The sequence below is a fragment of the Mustela lutreola genome, chromosome 10 (assembly GCF_030435805.1).
Source record: "Mustela lutreola isolate mMusLut2 chromosome 10, mMusLut2.pri, whole genome shotgun sequence".
Lineage (NCBI taxonomy): Eukaryota > Metazoa > Chordata > Mammalia > Carnivora > Mustelidae > Mustela > Mustela lutreola.
This window is the reverse complement of record NC_081299.1, coordinates 16,032,053-16,049,040: the sequence shown is the minus strand read 5'-3', so window position 1 is coordinate 16,049,040 and position 16,988 is coordinate 16,032,053. Positions and strand designations below refer to the sequence as shown.

At 48.9% G+C, this 16,988-nt stretch overlaps 1 long non-coding RNA gene across 1 annotated transcript; it reads left to right on the top strand.

The window, feature by feature from the left end:
- Positions 1-336: 336 nt before the first annotated feature.
- Positions 337-10,195, top strand: LOC131808875 (uncharacterized). Its single transcript, XR_009344978.1, has 3 exons — positions 337-430; positions 7,438-7,523; positions 9,898-10,195. It is a non-coding gene; the product is annotated as an uncharacterized LOC131808875 (long non-coding RNA).
- Positions 10,196-16,988: the final 6,793 nt, after the last annotated feature.

Here is a 16,988-nt window from a genome sequence, read left to right as displayed (position 1 = left end):
GAATGGGGAGCAGGCAGAGTGGCCCATTTAGAACCCGGCAGAAAGAAGTATCCACAGTTCCTGAGGTTTTCCGAGACCCACCCCGACTGAACAAGGTCCCGATGTCTGTTGCTCTTGGCCACGCCGATGCAGGCCACACGGGGACAGGGTTCAGGCAGGGCCCACCCTGCAGGACGCGTCTCAAGCCTCCCGGATTGTGGGGTAACCGAGGTCACCAGGCAGCCGGGGAGGGGTGGGAGCCGCATGTTTGCAGAACATCCACGGTGTTCCCAGAACTGTGCTGGGCTGAGCGGGATACCAGGAAGTGTAACTGTGGGACGCACTGTGGGCAGAGATTCTTGGGATGTTAGCACAGCATGGGGCCCCCAGAGGCTACCGCCTTCAGGCCTGGCGAACTCAGGGGGCTGTCACGGCTGGGCAAAGGACGTTCGTGAGTACAACTGGAGGGGCATGAGGTCCGGCATGGGTTGGGCATCCTGGGGACACAGACCCTTCTCTAAGAGGGATGCCACCACACAGCAATGGCCATATGGATGTATAGACTCCATGCTCCTACAACTTCTGATATTTTTAGAGAGAACCTAGAAATCAACGTCTGTGGTCATGCCTCCAGTCTTGGAAAAAATAAGCCTGGCTTTGTAAAGGACACTATGTAGGCTAAACCCAAATGCACGTTTTGTAACTCTGCCTGGCTTTACCGTTGGGGGTACTGAGGACCAGAGAGGGCAGGTATTGTGCCCAATGTCACACAGCCAGAATGAGAACCAGCTCTTCTGCCTTCAAGGCCTGGGGTCTGACCATGGGTCACTGTGTCCCTTACATATATATGTCAAACATATAGCAGTTTACACATCATGTTAGCACTCAGTGTCTCAGATAGTCTTTCTCTTGCCCCAAGAGGAGACAGAAAGGGGACCATCACCTCTGCTTTGCCCACGAGGAAGCAGAGGCCCAAAAAAGCCCAGCATCCTGTCCAGATTGCACAGCCAGGGAAAAGACAGCAGGCATCTGGCTCCCAGGGCCTTGTCTGCTGTGCGGGTTGGTGCTAAATCTTGTGGTTTGGGTTTCAGCCTGAGTGAAGCTTTCCAGAAGCCTAAAGCCTATCGGGAGAGAGAGGATAGGGTCAGGAGACAAGACTCAAATTAAGTATGTTCAGTGGAGCCCAAGTGTATGAGACAGAAAAAGGAGGTGGGGGGTAAGAGCAATCACTGCCTTAGGTCAGGCCCAGGGGTCAACATTTCACCTGATTCATCCAGGTTTGCACAAATACATCTCATGAGAGAGGTATTCTTATTTTACTGGTGAGGAAACTGATAAGGCACAGAGAGGCAAAGAGATTCATCCAAGGTCGAACCTAGTTGGTAGTAGAGCTGGAATTTGTACCCAGGTGTTCTGGACTCAGAGAGCCCCTGCTCCACAAGGACTACTAGAAGTGGGACATTGGTTGACACCATCAAGGAGGAGGCACAGATGGAAGAACCTGGAATATCCCATTGGATCATCCCGATGGTGGGTCAACATGAGCAAATGTTTGGAGGCAGGAATATGCAGGTTGATTCAAGATCATCAAGGAAGCCAACCAGCCAAGGAGGACACAGCTCGAACAGCACTCTGAGGCCAAGGGACCCAAGTCCTTCTATATCAAGAGAACACCGACACCCAAAGAGATCTAGGTGGGAAAACCAGGGTCAGGACCCAAGTATCTCATCTCCTGACTTCTTTTCCTGCTGCCCCAAGCTCCTCTCACACAGTGCCCTGTTGTGTTTGAATTTTCATTTATGGTACTTACCCAAGGCAGGACCCACAGGTGTGGGAATCCTGCCTGTCTCGCCTTTCTATTGCTTCTTGACAAACCCTCCCCAAACTCAGTGGCTTGAAACAACAGTTTTATGGGCTTTCCTGGGCCGGGGGGTTGACTGGGCTTCTGCTCCACATGGTGTCAGCAGGGGCTGCAGTCGTCTGGGGGCTCAGCTGGGCTGAAATAGCCAAGATGGCGCCCTCGCATGGCTGATGGTTGGTGTTGGTGGTAGGCTGGGGCTTAGCTGAAACTGTGGAACACAGAGCAGACCTGTGACCCCGCCTCCCGACACCCCCCCCTTGTGAGAACACAGCGTGGCCGTTGGGTTCTGTGATATTTCAAATAATAACAAATACATATTTTGTCTTTGTTCCTGGCCTTTCGCCAGGGCTCCTGAAACCCTTATAATTTCCTAAATGGTAAGAGCGTGGGAGCATCTTTTGTTGTATTTGGTTTTTGTCCCTGGCTCCTGAAATATCTTTTGTTATTTGGAACAATCCCTTTTCAACCAGGTCTGAGTTTATGTTAATGAGGTAAGTTTGGGGAAGTCCTTAAGGCTTGGGGTGTGGGGGGGGCAGCTAGTTGTCAGGGAAACCAACCTTCAGGATTAGAGTGTTGGACCTTTTGGCCCCGCCCCCCCAGAAGGAAACAGGCTGGGGGTTGTGTCAATCACTAATGGCCAATGGTTTAACCAATCACGTCTATGGAATGAAGCCTCCCTAAAAACCCTAAGGGAAGCTTTGGGGAGTTTCCAGGTTGATGAGCAGGGGGAGGTGTTAGGAGGGTGGCATACCAGGAGGGGCCCTGTGAGTTCCGTGCCCCTTCCTCAGACCTTGTACTCCCTCACCTGGCTGGCCCTCTGCAGCCTTCGTAACATCCTTTACAATAAGCCGATAAATCCAAGTCGATGTTTCCCTGAGTTTTGGGAGCTGTTAGAGCAAATGATTGAAGCTAGGGAGGGGGTCGTGGGCAGCTCTGCTCTGTAGCTGGCTAGTCAGAAGTAGAGTGAGCCCCTGTGACTCGCAGCCCGCTTCGGAAGTGGGGGCAGTCTCTAGGGGCTGAGCCCTTCACCTGTGGTGTCTGAGCTAATGCTGGGAAGTTAGTGTCAGAATCGACACCCAGTTGGAGTCCACTGAAAAGTGGAGAATTGCTTGATGCGGAAAAAGCCTATACATCTGATGTCAGAATATTTCATGGGTAGAGGAAACAGGAAACATGTTTTCCTTTGGGTTCCAAGAAGCCGTCCCAAGAGTCAGGTGGGAAGAGCCCCCGGTGAAACCTGGAAGGCCTCTTACCCAGGCTTGGGTGTGGCAGGCGTGACTTCTGCAGCCCTCTGTGGAGCAAAAACAAGTCACAAGTCAACCCAGCTTCACGGGGAACAGAATGCGTAGAGTGCCAGCACTGGCAGAGGCAGTTGGTTTCTGGAGACCAGCTGCTGCTTTCTCGTTCCGGAAACCCCATCGGACTCTCCCATCCTGGCTTGAGGACTCTCTGCTCCTCACTTTGTGTTCTGTGGACCAGAGATTCTGTCCAGCTCTTCTAGGTGTTTTGCAGGGCACTAATGTCTCGTACTGTGCCTGGCTTCTAGTAGGTGCTTACTAAATATTTGCAGAAGGACGGTGGGAGAGGGAGGAAGACAGGGGGTGTGTAGAACCCATCACCTCGCTTTCTCCCTCTCCAACCCATCAAACTCTTTCCTACTTTAGGCCTTTGCACTGGCTGTTGCCTGCGTCTGGAATCATCTTCTCCCCAAACTTGTTAATGGCTAAGTCTATCCTGTCCAGGTCTCAGGTCCAAAACCCGGAGAGGCCCCCTCTGGTCACCCAACGTTGTCACCAACATTGGCCATTCTCTTATTACCTTGAATTATTTGCTTGTGCGTACTTCTCACTATCTAGGATGGTTTTCTTCATTTCATTACGTAAGTGTTCATTATCTGCTTTCCTGTCTTCCTCCCTCTAGACCAGGGTTTCTCAATCTTGGCACTACTGACATCTGGGCCTGGATAATTCTTTGTTGTTTTTGGAGAGGGGTGAATCCTGGCATTATGGAATGTTTAGAAGCATCCCTGGTCTCTATGTGCCAGAGGCCAACAGCATCTCCTGCACACTGTGATGATCAAAATAACTCTAGACATTGTCAAGTGTCCTGGAGCAGGGGTGTGTGTGTGTGTGTGTGTGTGTACGCGCATGCCTGATTGAGAACCACTATTCTAGACCATTAGTCTCACACTTAAGCACACATCAGAATCACCCAGAAGACCTAGCACAGATTGCTGGGTCCTACTCCAGAGTTCCTGACTCATTAGGACTGGGTGTGACTGAGATATTCCATTTCTTACAAGCTCCCAGGTGGGAGCAGCACTTTGAGAACCAGTGGTCCGAAAGTTCCTTAAGGGGTGGGGAGATGGTCTGTCTTGTGTTCTTAGTGCCTATAACACTGGCTGCACATTTGGGCTCTTATAAATGTCCGTTGAAGAAACTGTTTTTAAATCTCAGCAGTGAAGAGACCACTCCTGGGGGTTTACAATGAAAAGGCATCTGGTGGGGAAAGAGGGAAATTTCTAGGTTTGGGGAGGAGTGAGAGAGAGTACTTTAAATTCCAAATGGCCCTGCTATTTTAGGAGTCCTCACTGCCCGGAGCGGGGTAGAGGTGCCGAACAGGACTTTAGGAGCCTCTGCAAGTTCATGAGCCCATTGGCTTTGACCTAGACGGCCTTAGGTCTTGGCCATCCATCTGGGATTTCTCCTGGAGTTCTCTCTGATCCATTTCTCCCTGTCCTTGAGGGGTTATTTGCTGCGGGAGCAGCAGGCGGCGGGATTATGGTGAGGTGTGTGCCCTGCTTTACAAGGGTGGGAGGATCCAGCGGGGGATTCAGAAGACAGTGGTTCCATCAGGAGTGAGCGGATTCCTCAGACAGCTACAAGAATATCACGGGGTGCCCGGGTGGCTCAGTTGGTGAAGTGTCTGCCTTTGGCTCAGGTCATGATCCCAGACTCCTGGGATCGAGTTCCGCATCGGGTTCCCTGCCCCGTGAGAAGTCTGTTTCTCCCTCTCTCTCTGCTGTTCCCTCTGCTTTTGGTCTCTCTTTCTCAATCTCCCTCTATCTTAAATAAATAAATAAATAAATAAATAAATAAATAAGTATTTTTAAAAAAATGTCAGTGAGAACATGAGGACCAACCAGAGCTGGCATTGAGGGACTCGCTCTGGGCCACCGTGAGTGAAGGCAGACATACGCAGAACGCCTGCCATGGCTCTCTCTGAGGCAGTTGCCTGTCAGTGTCCCTGTCTGACAGGAATCTGGAGGCTCTGAGAGGTGACATCCCTCAACTAAATTTGCATAGACTTGTAGGAGAGGTGAAGCGGGGATAAAAACCTAGGACTTCCTGACTAGACCCTTGTTCTTACCTGTAGTACACCAGTTTCTGAAACTGCTTTGGCAGATGTGAAAATGTGTCCTGTGGTGGGGGCGGGCAGGGGTTGTTGGCCTCCCTGCTGCTCCTGGATCCTACTGGGCATGCTTGGGCCTCAGGGTCTTAGCATGTGCTGTTCCCTCTGCCTGAAACGCTCTCTGCGTGATGGGCTTCCTCTCCTCCCACAGGTCTCAGCTCAAATGTCCCCTTCTCAATGACTCAGGGAGGGTTCCCTCACTCCTACACTTGAAATCGCAAACCACCCCACTACTCCAGCACCCCCATCCTGGACCCCTTTCTTGTCTTCCTCTGTCCTTGCCTCCGTCTGGCAAACTCTGTGTTTTCCTTGTTACATTTATTGTCTGCCTCCTCCTTCTGGATTGTCAACCACACGGGGACAGAAGCCTTTGTTCCGTTCACTGCTGTATCCCCAACGTGCGGGATGGTCCTGGTGGGAATTCGGAAGGCCTTGAGCATTTGTCGAAAGAAGGACAAGAGGGAGGGGAGGCGGAAGGGAGGAGAAAAACACATGGAAATTCTCAATTAAAAGTCAACATGGGCTCCATGCTGGGCGCGGAGCCTACTGAAAAATAAATAAATAAAAAAAAGAGTCAACAAATACTCCTGACCGCAGAACTTCTCCAAGTCGTTGTCACACATATTTGTATACTATCCATTTAAAGAAAGAGCTAGAACTTTTGGCATTTCTCAAATTTGCTTCATAGCCATGCACTTTGTGGTAGAGCAGCCGTGAACTTCGGGTGTCCCAAGGCATGGTCTTCGATAGTCCCCAACCTCTCCAACAGTCTTTCCTCACCCCTACCCTGCTTCTGGCGTCAAGGACACACCTGGATATCAGAGGGCACACATCTCTCCCTGCACACTGGTTTGGCTGCCTTTGGGACGACACTGACCTTGCTCTTGGAGGTGTCTGCTTTTGAATGGCCTCATTGTCAAAAACAGAGAAGGGTCAGCTCACCTTTGGAAGAGGCTGCTCACCAGCAAACCAGGGTGGCCTGAGCTTGGGACAACAAAACAGGGCAGACAATGAATCTATTAGAAGAGGCAGTTGGGAGGTAGAAGGGCTGTGAGAACTTGGCTTTCCCCGCAGTGCAAGGATAACAAGGAGCCAGGTCATACTGGGACAGAAGTTTCCATGTCTTTTTATCTGCAATCAGAGCCAACAGCCCCGGGGGCCGAAGGACTTCAGAAATCAAGGGCATCTCACCCATCCGACCTTTGAATTCCTGCTACCCAGCTGGACCTTCAAGGCAGCCAGACCAGCCTTGGAGACTTTGTACTTTACTTTGCCTGCAAAGCCATCGTTCCGTGGGACTCCATCCTTTAAAAAGAAACAATGTCCACAGTATACACTTTGGAATCAACAGGCCTTGGTTCAAATCCTGGCTCAGGCAATGACTGCCGAGCAACCTTGGGCAAGTCGTTTTGCTGCACACCTGACTTACTCTCTTCCCCTTCATTCACCCTACAGCCAGGCAGATCCATTCACTCGCTCACCCGCTCTATACATAGGCTCTAGGACTCTTCTGACCCACGGCGGTCATCCCTGGGCTCTGGCATCCCTCAGCGTCCCTGCTCCCGCACGTGGTCCAAAGGAAGCAGAGCAGGCTAAGCATGTGGGGGGCTGCTTCTCCTGTGTGGCTGCGGTCCAGCTGCATCGCACACAGTGACATTGGGGCATTATTTTCTTTCTTCCTTCAATAACTCTTGCCTCCCCTGATCTCCAAAGAAGTAAGAAAACAAAAATCTCAAGAAAGGCACTTCTACTATTGTGTGTATATCCTACGATCCTATACAACATCCTAGTGTGTGTTTGTGTACATACATATATACATACATATGTTATGATTTTCCAAATGCTTATCATGTGCAGGGCTTTGCACGAAGCAAATTAAATATATCATAATATCATATTCTTTCATCCTTCCAATGACCTTATGACGTGCGGACCATGATCATGCCCCTTTTCTAGGTGGGGAAGCTGTGGCCCAGAGAGATTCAAAGCTTGCCCGAGGTCACACAGCTGCTGAGTGGCAGAGGCCCCCAAAGGCAGGGGACAGGTTGGGCAGAGCTCCCTGTGTGGGCAGAGAGCGTAGAAAAAGTTGCAGAGGCATGGTGACTTGGGCACGGTGTCTGTTTAAAGCAACGTGGCAAGGTGGGTGGACCCAGACCATCTGTAAGTAACGCGTGCTCACCTCACAGCACAGAATGAAGACAAGCGGATCAACACAAAGAAGGGAATAAAAATGAACTCCACGCCCACCTGCTATCCGGAAATGAATCAGAGTGTAAGTGCTGGTGACTTTTTTTTTTTCATTCCACTTCCACTGACTTCTAGAATTCATACCTCGCACTTCAAATCTCCCACATCTTCAGTTATGTTCCAAAAAAACTCCTAAGAAGGGACTTTTTCCTCTTAGTACTATTCACAGCTAAGTTTTTGGCCACCACTACTAGCATAGGAGGCTGGTGCTTTTTGTTTGTTTTTAAGATTTTATTTATGTGTTAGAGAGAGAGTGCAAGTGAAAGCACAAACAGGGGGAGCAGCAGGCAGAGGGAGAAGCAGGCTCCCCTCTGAACAAGGAGCCCGATATGGGACCTGATCCCAGAACCCTGGGACCATGACCTGAGCCAAAGGCAGACACTTAACTGACTGAGCCACCCAGGAATCCCGAGGCTGGTTCTTTGTTCAGGTGTCCAGGCCTCTTAACTTGCCTTCTATGGGAGCGGCCACCAGTCATCTGGAGCAGCCAGGGAAATGCAGCAGCCCTGAGGTCTTTCTTCCAGAACCCAGCAGAATGTGGATACTTTGTTTCAAAAAACAAAAGGCAAGTTTTAGCATGAATAGATATAAAGGACCGCAGGATAGATAACAGTCAGCCCCTGAATGTACCTCCTCTCAGAATCCTGCCTGGGTGCCGCAGACCTGAGTTCTAGTTTTGACCCACGCAGACTCCCTGGGGCACCTTGTAAAGGTCACTTAACCTCCGTCCCCTCCTTTTTCACAGGGAGGGTGTTGGACAAGACCACGGAGGGAACTTCCAGATCTAGAAAGCTCTGGTTTATGCCACCCTCTGATTTGCAGATGCTCACGCGTTAAGTTCACTGGACTGACTGCAGGCGAAATGTACGGAACCCGAGGCTCAGTGTGGGGAGTCTCTTGCTCAAGGTCACACTGCAAAGAAGCAGAACATCGGGGTGAGAAGCCAGCACCCTACATGTGTGTCTGTGAGGCACCTTACAGGGTGACTGCCTGGTTCCAGGAGGAGAAAATGGGTGACTCCTAGGCCAGCACCAAGCAGGAATCCCCCTTCTGTCCTGACGGCTGCCCAAGCAGCATTCCCAGAGCAGGTGACACTGTGGGGGAAAGTTCTGCCCCTGAAAGACCCACTGACATCCAGGAGCTCTAAAGGAACCCTTCCCACCACCCCAGGCAGCCCGGAGACAATGGCTGATTCCAGAGCCTTGCCTGGCTACTGGCGTCCCCCTCTACACACAACTACAAATGCACACACCAACCGAGATGTGGGCAGGCACAGAGACAGACGGACTCACACGTGGAGACACATGTACCCGCTTGGATGTGTACGCACAGAAAGACATGTACACACAGAAAATGTACAGATGCTGAGATGAACACACAGACGCATGCAGGCACAGAACAATGGACACCTCCGAATACATGAAGTGTGTACACACAGAGACACAGGTACCCCTCTGGAGAGATGTGTGCACGTGCTTGTCCAAAGCTGTGTGGCTGAGAGGACCCGGGGACCCATGCACCTGGCTTCTCACCCCGATGTTCTGCTTCTTTGCAGTGTGACCTTGAGCAAGAGACGACCCACGCTGAGCTTCGGGTTCCATACATTTCGCCTGCAGTCAGTCCAGTGAGAGATGGGCAAGGCAGGCCTGGGGCAGGGGCGCATTTGCCTGAGGCCTCAGCCCAAAGCCAGGGGAGTAAGTCCTCGAAGTGACAGAAGTGAGAACCCGGGCTCTGCAGGACCACAGAGGAACCAGAGACAGAGCGACCTGAGCGGGCAGAGAGGGCAGGAAATGTTGCCCAGATGAGGTGACTGAGGCCCAGAGACTGCAAAGCGGGTAACTAAGTGGGCAGCTAAGTACCATCTTAGACAAGTGGTTCAGGATCACTGCGCAGAATAAAAAACAAAACAATGCAAAACAAAACAGGCGGCCAGAAGGAAGTGATTAAACATGGATTCCAAGCTCACCCCCCAGCCAGGAATAAACAGATAAAATGTTGGTAGTTCTTCTCCTGTGCTCTCTGATGTGTATTTTTGCGGAACATACCATCTATATGTCTTGGCAACGTGTGGCGATGTCCGGGCAATACAACATTCATAAACACTTCCCACGCCGTGGGCACAGTGTAGGGGTTCTGGGCACGAGCTGGGAAGACTTGGGCGTGGACCTGATCCACACTGTCAGGCTGTTTCCTCTGAGCCTCGCTTTCTGCACCTGTACAGGGAAAGCAGAGTGGGGCCTCCCCGGCAGGGCAGTTGGGAGGATTCGGTGGGGTGATGTGTATCACTCGGGCACCTAGCACAGTGTCTGGCACATTCTAGGAACCTAGAGCTGTCCAGGAGCACTGCTAATGGCTGCATGTTTTTCTAACCTATAGATTTGTCCCCATTTGTTTAATAGACCCCTTACTGCTGGACATTTAAGAAGTTCCCAACTTTTTGCAGTGGTGAAAACACAACTGTTTGCTCCGCTCACCAAAGGAAGAATAAACGGAGATGGGGCAGGCGTGTTCCAGGCTGCAGCGACCGCATGAAGCAGCTGGGCATGGCGGGGAACATTCCAGGGCTGAGGAGGAAGGAGAGGGGAGGACACGATCCTGAAACTACTATGACACACCATCCCAGCTGCACTATTTAGTAGCTGTGTGACCCTGCACAGGTTACTTAACCTCTCTGTGCCTTAGTTTCCTCATCCCTAAAATGGAGGTAATAACCTAACCCACTGTTATCTTATTATATAACATATATATTATATTAACAAGGGCTGTTGTGAGGGGCAAATGGGTTCTTATGCCTTGTACCAGCACCTTACCTGACGGTTTCAGCGCTATGTGTTGGTGACTTATCATTAGTCCATTCTCTGAGAAAGCAGAGCGAGAGGGGCTGTTACAGAATGATCTTGCCGTCACCAGCTTGAGCAAGCATGGGTCCAAATGGACTGATTCCCCCACACACACCCCCAGCCAGGAGTGGAGGTTTGAGAGCTCCACTGAGCTCCTTGTCCCCAGGTCCTGATCACAGCAATGGTAGCCAGTCCCAGGGAACCACCTTCCTGGGCCCTCTGCCTGCTGACTTCCTTCCCCTTGGTCATTTTAGCCTCTTCCCTTCCTGACACTTGTCCCTGCCCCACTCCTTCCCTTATCTACCCTTTCCACTCTTTCCCATGGACACTGACCTTGATCCTGTGTGTCAGAGGGAAACCTTATCTATTCCAAATAGATAAGTATTAGGATCTTTTGCCCTGAGAAAATTAGCCTCCTGCCCTCATACCTCCACTACTGCGCCATGCTGAGTGTCTGTCTTCTTCCCACCTTCTGTTGACCTTGCCTAGGAGACACCAGCCTTCTGGAAGGAACTGGCAGTGACACCTGCCTTTGGCTGAGCACTTTCTGCTCACCGCTCCCCTGATTCCTCTCCCCTAGCACCGAGCAGCAATGATCGACTCAAGGCCCCCCAGGCCCAGCACACCCTTGCGCTCTCCTTGTCCTGTGCCCAAGTGAGGGACAACTCCGGTGGCCTGGCGGGCAGACAAGGGCCCGCCCTACCCAGGCCCTGCTGGGTGTGGGGAGCTGAGATGGTGGGAGCGATGCAGCCAGGGCTCAGCTGATAGGGCCCGGGGTGAGGTCAGCGCTGGGAGGCCCCGTGGAAGTGAGTGTTTAGGAGCATTGGCAAGAGGGGAGGGGAGTTCACTGCTGAAGCTGGGAGCCAGGGCTGAGGATATGAAGGTCCTGAACACCATGCAGAGAGACGACCTTGGATGCGGGAAGTGGGAGGGGCCTGTGTTCTCGGGACCTGACGACCACCTAGGTACAGTGACAGTAACATTGGTGACAGTGACAACTTGCCAAGTGTCTGCTTATTCCAGGCATTGTACAGAGTTCTCATTTCGTTTTCCCCTCGTTCATATAGGCAGATATTCTCGTCTGTATTTTACAGGTGAGAAAACAGACTCAGAGAGGTGATGTGACTTGCCCAAGGCCACCCAGCTAGTGCCTGAGAGAGCCACGTTCCCTCCCAGGACTGCTGAACTCCAAACTTCTCACTGCAGGACTGATTCAAGGTCCAGGAGAAAGAAAGCACCCATTTCTAGCAGCTTCCAGACCTGTCCATCTGTAGAGTCATCTTTAAAATACAGATTCCCAGGTCTACTTTACAATGACTGAATCAGAGTTGTCCCACCTTGAAGCGTCAAACAGGCCTGCCTTGCTGCAGCCTCCCGTCAGCCAGGGGTCGAATGGGCAGGTGGGTGGGTGTGTGGACTCCTGGTGAGTTGGGTCTCTTTGGCTAAGGGCGAGTCCCCACAAAAGGGGGCGGCTCACCCTCAGAGGAGCTGGGGGATGGGTGCCCTGGCAGCACTGGAGATCTCAGTGGGGCACCAACCCTCAACCGCATGGGTTGACCTTGGCTCCTCCAACCATCATATCCCACATCCAGTCCGTCAGCAGACGAGCTCAGCTCCGTCTCCCCAGGGGATCCGTTATGACCGGTTGTCCCCACTTGCCCTTCCTCCGTCTTGGTCATGCCACCACTGCCTGTGCATAGATCAGCCCTAGAGCCTCCTTCCCAGCTGGTTTCCTGCTTTCCACATTTGCCTCCACCGCCCATTCTGCATCCAACCACCAGAATAAACTTTTAAAAACACCAATCGCATGAGGTCACTCTCCTACTTCTGAAACCCTCCAGAAGCTGCTCATTTACTCACAATAGTACCGAAAACCCTGAGCTGGGTCTATAAGGTTGAGACTGATCCGAACTCTCCCTATCTCATTGACCCAATTTCTTACCATCTTCTCCTCGCTTATTTCATGCCTACCCACACCCCACCTCAACTCAGCTAGTTCCACATTTATAATACTACTCTTTGGGGGTACCGATTTCTGAACACGTCAATCTTTTCTTAGTTGCTAATGACTAAAAACACAGCTCCAATGAGCTTAAGCAAAAGGGAGAATTCATTGGCTCCCATAATTGAGAATAATGTGGGGAGGAGGGTGTCAGGCATGGTTGGATCCAGGGACTCAAGGGATGTTACTAAGACTCCAGCTGTCCCATCTTTCTCTATCTCACTCTGTCTAATTTTCAGCTCTGTTTCCTTCCATGCATTGGCTAAATCTCAGAAAAGTTTTTCCCCACAGTGTGAGAAAGACAGCTCTGTTAAGCCTATGCTTACAGCCCAATCTTCTGAATCCACACAGCTGACCTCTTGGTAAGAATCTGATTGGCTGTGTTTGGGTCAACTACCCACCCCTTAGGCCAATGACAATGTCTAGAGGGCAGGTACCATGATTGGTGGCAAGTCCAATATGAGGATATTTCCATAGGAACCACATAGGATGGAAACCCCGGGACAGCTATAACAAGCAATGTCCCTTGCATCTTTTCCCCCAAAGTTATCCTTGGTCCAAATCAAAAAGAAAACAGAAATGACCATACAAATCACAATCCATATGTACTATAATTGTTTTAGCATAGGTCATGATGTCAGTAATTTTCCTTGTTAAGGCACAGAAAAGCTATGAGTCATAGATGGTTTCCAGAGCTGACGCTGTAACGCCACACCTTTTTCTTTCACTGAAGAAATGGCCCAAAAGTGAGTGAGTGAGAACCAAGATCATTTTGAATCCCCTCTGAGTCTCAGGGGCTTTGATATTTACACCACCAAAAGTATACAATTAGTTGAGCTACTCCTCCCACAGATTGTCAAGCACCAGAGCGAACGTGGCAAAGCTTTTGTTAGAATGAATGAACACAGTAGTTGAGAGCAGAGTGCCTGACTCCCGCGGGATATCCCACAAGATACAGTTACCATGGACAGAATGGGTTACAGGGTCAAACAAATTCAGGCAAAAACTTGATTAAACAAAACCCGTCCAGTTTCTCTTAGGCACAACTTCGCCAAGTCTTCAGTATGCTAACAAATACTGTAACTTTCCAAGAAGAAGAAATAGTTCGCAGCATTTCCCAAAACACTTTGCCCCAAAAGTGCCTTCTGGCATACCATTTAGTGGCTCTTGTGTCCCATGGGAAACACTTGGGGAGTGGAAAGATTTCAGGGTTTAGAGTCAGAGTGTCCAGATGTGGAGCCGGGCTCTGTCATTTGGCAGTTGTTCGGAGCCTCAGTCTTCTCGTCTGTAAAGTGGGATCATTGTAATTACTGCCTTACTTGCTTTCTTTTTGCCCAATTATAAGGGTTATGTATACAAAGTCATCCAAGAGAATACCTGGTGCAGTGAACCGTTTTTCCCTGATGTAAACTGAGCTCTAGCAGCAGAATTTCCAGAGTATACAAATATTGCCTCTGGTGGTGCCAGCCTACACATGCTACCCACATATCCAACTCTCCAGGTACAAAAACCTGATAACCTCAGGAACTCAGTGGCTAGTGTCAGACCCCTTCAAGCTGTCATCCGGATAGCTGCTGCTTCCTGCCTCTGTCCTTGGAAGCTTCTGGAATGGTAAATGTCAATGTCAGAGGGCTCTGGCCAGCAGCTTGGGGTGCATGTGTTGGTGGAGGGGGGGTGTCATGTCACGTCAGCAGAAAACAGAAACCTTCAAGGAAGCCCTTTGTCCAGCTCGCATTGCTGTCTAATTACTTTCTGACCACCTGACATTCAACTTTAAAACCCCTTGAGTTACTAAAACTTGAAATGTCACTAGATTTGTAAATCCTACTCTCTGAATATAGGGTATACAGAAAAGAATCATTTTAAAAAGAAGGATGCTGGTCAACTATGGTAAAACAAAAATAATTTTAAAAATAATAAAATGTGGGCGCCTGGGTGGCTCAGTGGATTAAGCCTCTGCCTTCGGCTCAGGTCATGATCTCAGGGTCCTGGGATTGAGCCTGGCATTGGGAAAATCTCTGCTTGGCAGGGAGCTTGCTTCCTCCTCTCTATCTCTGCCTGCTTCTCTGCCTGCTTGTGATCTCTCTGTCAAATAAATAAATAAATAAATCTTAAAAAGAAAAAATGTGAAAAAGGTTGCTGGATTTGGCTACACAATCTTAGATTACACAGGGAACTAAGAGGGTAAGTGAGATTGTAAGAGTCTCTCCCCACAATCTCTGCTTTTGGGATTTACCTCTCCCTCACCCCATGGCATTCAAGCGGAGGTAGGACGAGATGATCTCAGAGTTATCGGTGGTTGTCTTTCCTGCCACAACCAAAGGAGCCAAGCGGGATGACAGACCAACACACATGTCCCTGAACCCTAAAATTGTGCTTCAAAGCAGGGGGCTTCACCTGTGAGTCAACACGGTTCCTTTTTCCCTTAAAGTGAGTATTGTTTCTGTCTTTTCAACTAAAAGTCCTGATTAATAAAAGGAGTGTTTGGACCATTTATTCATATGCCGCTATTCAGCAAATGTTTCTTGAGCACCTACTACATGCTAGGACGGCCTGTGAGTCCTGGGAATGTAACAGAGAACAAAGCAGGCCAGTTCCCTGCCCTCCTACGCCTGTCTGAAGTATGGGCTTATTGGAAAATTAACTTAAAAATATTTTTTTTACACGTCAACCATATGTCAATAAAAAAAAGAAAAATATTATTTTAAATTCCTGTTTATAAAACAAATACAAACTCACTGGAAATATTAAAAACAAGTGGAAAGAAGATATGTACCCAAAAAAGTAGAAGTAAGAAAAAAATTCACTCATAATTCCATCATCCAAGGACAGCCACTGTGAACATTTTTATGTATTGGGTTTTTTTTTCCCCCAAACAAATATGTTTTTTAAAAATGAAATGGCATGGAATATATAGTTCTCATCGTGCATTTCTACAAAAGGCATCTTGAATATTTTCCCATGTCATTACTCTTAGAAAATATTATTTTGAAAAAACATAATTTAAAACAGCTGTATTGTATTTTATCACATGGATAGAATTTTTTCAGATGAATTTCCTATCGTTAGGCAATCAGGTTCTTCCCAGCATTGTGCTGTTATAAATAACACAGAGATGAACATCCTTACATAGAAACCTTTGTCTATAACCCATGACTTCTTTAGGTAAAAATCTTCAGAGGTGGAATTTTGGGAGGCCAAAGTAAAGGGGCATTTTAATGTTTGATGATGCTTATCACAGTTTGCCCTGCGGAGATGCTGTATCAGTGCGCATCTCTACCAGTAGGGCAGGAACACACACTTAATCTCCTCCCACTTCATCCTTTGGAATGTAGCAAGGCCAGGACTGGGTGGGGTCAGTGAGGTTCTTGCCTCGGGTGCGAAATAGAAGGGGGCACCCGAAAAACTATCATCAGGATAAAAAGGATTTGATGCAATGCTTTAAAAAAAATCAAAATGAGGGGCGCCTGGGTGGCTCAGTGGGTTAAGCCTCTGCCTTCCGCTCAGGTTCATGATTTCAGCGTCATGGGATGGAGCCCTACATTGGGCTCTCTGCTCAGCGGGAAGCCCGCTTCCCTCTCTCTCTCTACCTGCCTCTCTGCCTACTTGTGATCTCTCTCTCTGTTGAATAAATAAATAAAATCTTTTTTTAAAAAATTAAAAATTAAAAGATTAAAAAACAAATTAAAAAATCTAAATGATTTTTTTAAAAAATGCATGATGAACAAAAATTGACAATTATAAAGAAAAGCACATTGACATGACTCTGAGAAAGAAAAAAATGTGTGCCTCTATTTACATGATTTTATGTACTTTAAAAAGAAATCTGTTCTGGAGTTGCCTGGGTGGCTCATTCGTTAAGCGTCTGCCTTCAGCTCTGGTCATGATCCCAGGGTTCTGGGATCAAGCCCCACATCGGGTTCCCCACTTGGCGGGAGGCCTGCTTCTCCCTCTGCCATTCACCCTGCTTTTGTTCCCTCTCTCGCTGTGTCTCTCTCTGTCAAATAAATAAATAAAATCTTTAAAAAATATATCTGTTCTGGAATGTTAAACAATTATGGAGCAGCACCTGTGTGCCGGGGACAGGGCTTGGTTCTAAGAGCTGGGCCCCACAGAGCCTAGCCCCTGCCCTGGAGACGCTTATTGTCCAGTGGGAGCAGCAGATATATAAATGGCTAAACCACAACAAAGGCATATTAAAAAGCAGATGTATTAAAACTCACAGTATTATTTTAGGTTTAAATATTTGAGAATTATATTAAGATCTTTTGATAGAGTTTTTTAAAGGATTTTTTTATTATTCATTTGAGAGAGAGGAGCGTGCCAACTAGAGCAGAGCAGTGGGGAGAGGGGTAGGGGGAGAGGGAGAAGCAGACTCCCGCTGAGCAGGGAGCCCAATACGGGGCTCCATCCTGGCACTCCGGGGTCACAGCCTGAGCCACAGGCAGACGCTTAACCAACTGAGCCACCAGGCGCCCCTTGATAGAGCTTTATACTCATTAAACATATTTTCAAAGTTTTCTGTTACATGTTGTAACGTAAAACTCTCAATGGAAAACAAAATAAGCAACGAAGAAGAGTTTGAATTTTGATTTATATTGATGAGTTTGCTTCCATTCAAGCCAGGAAAGCAAAATTACCATAGATT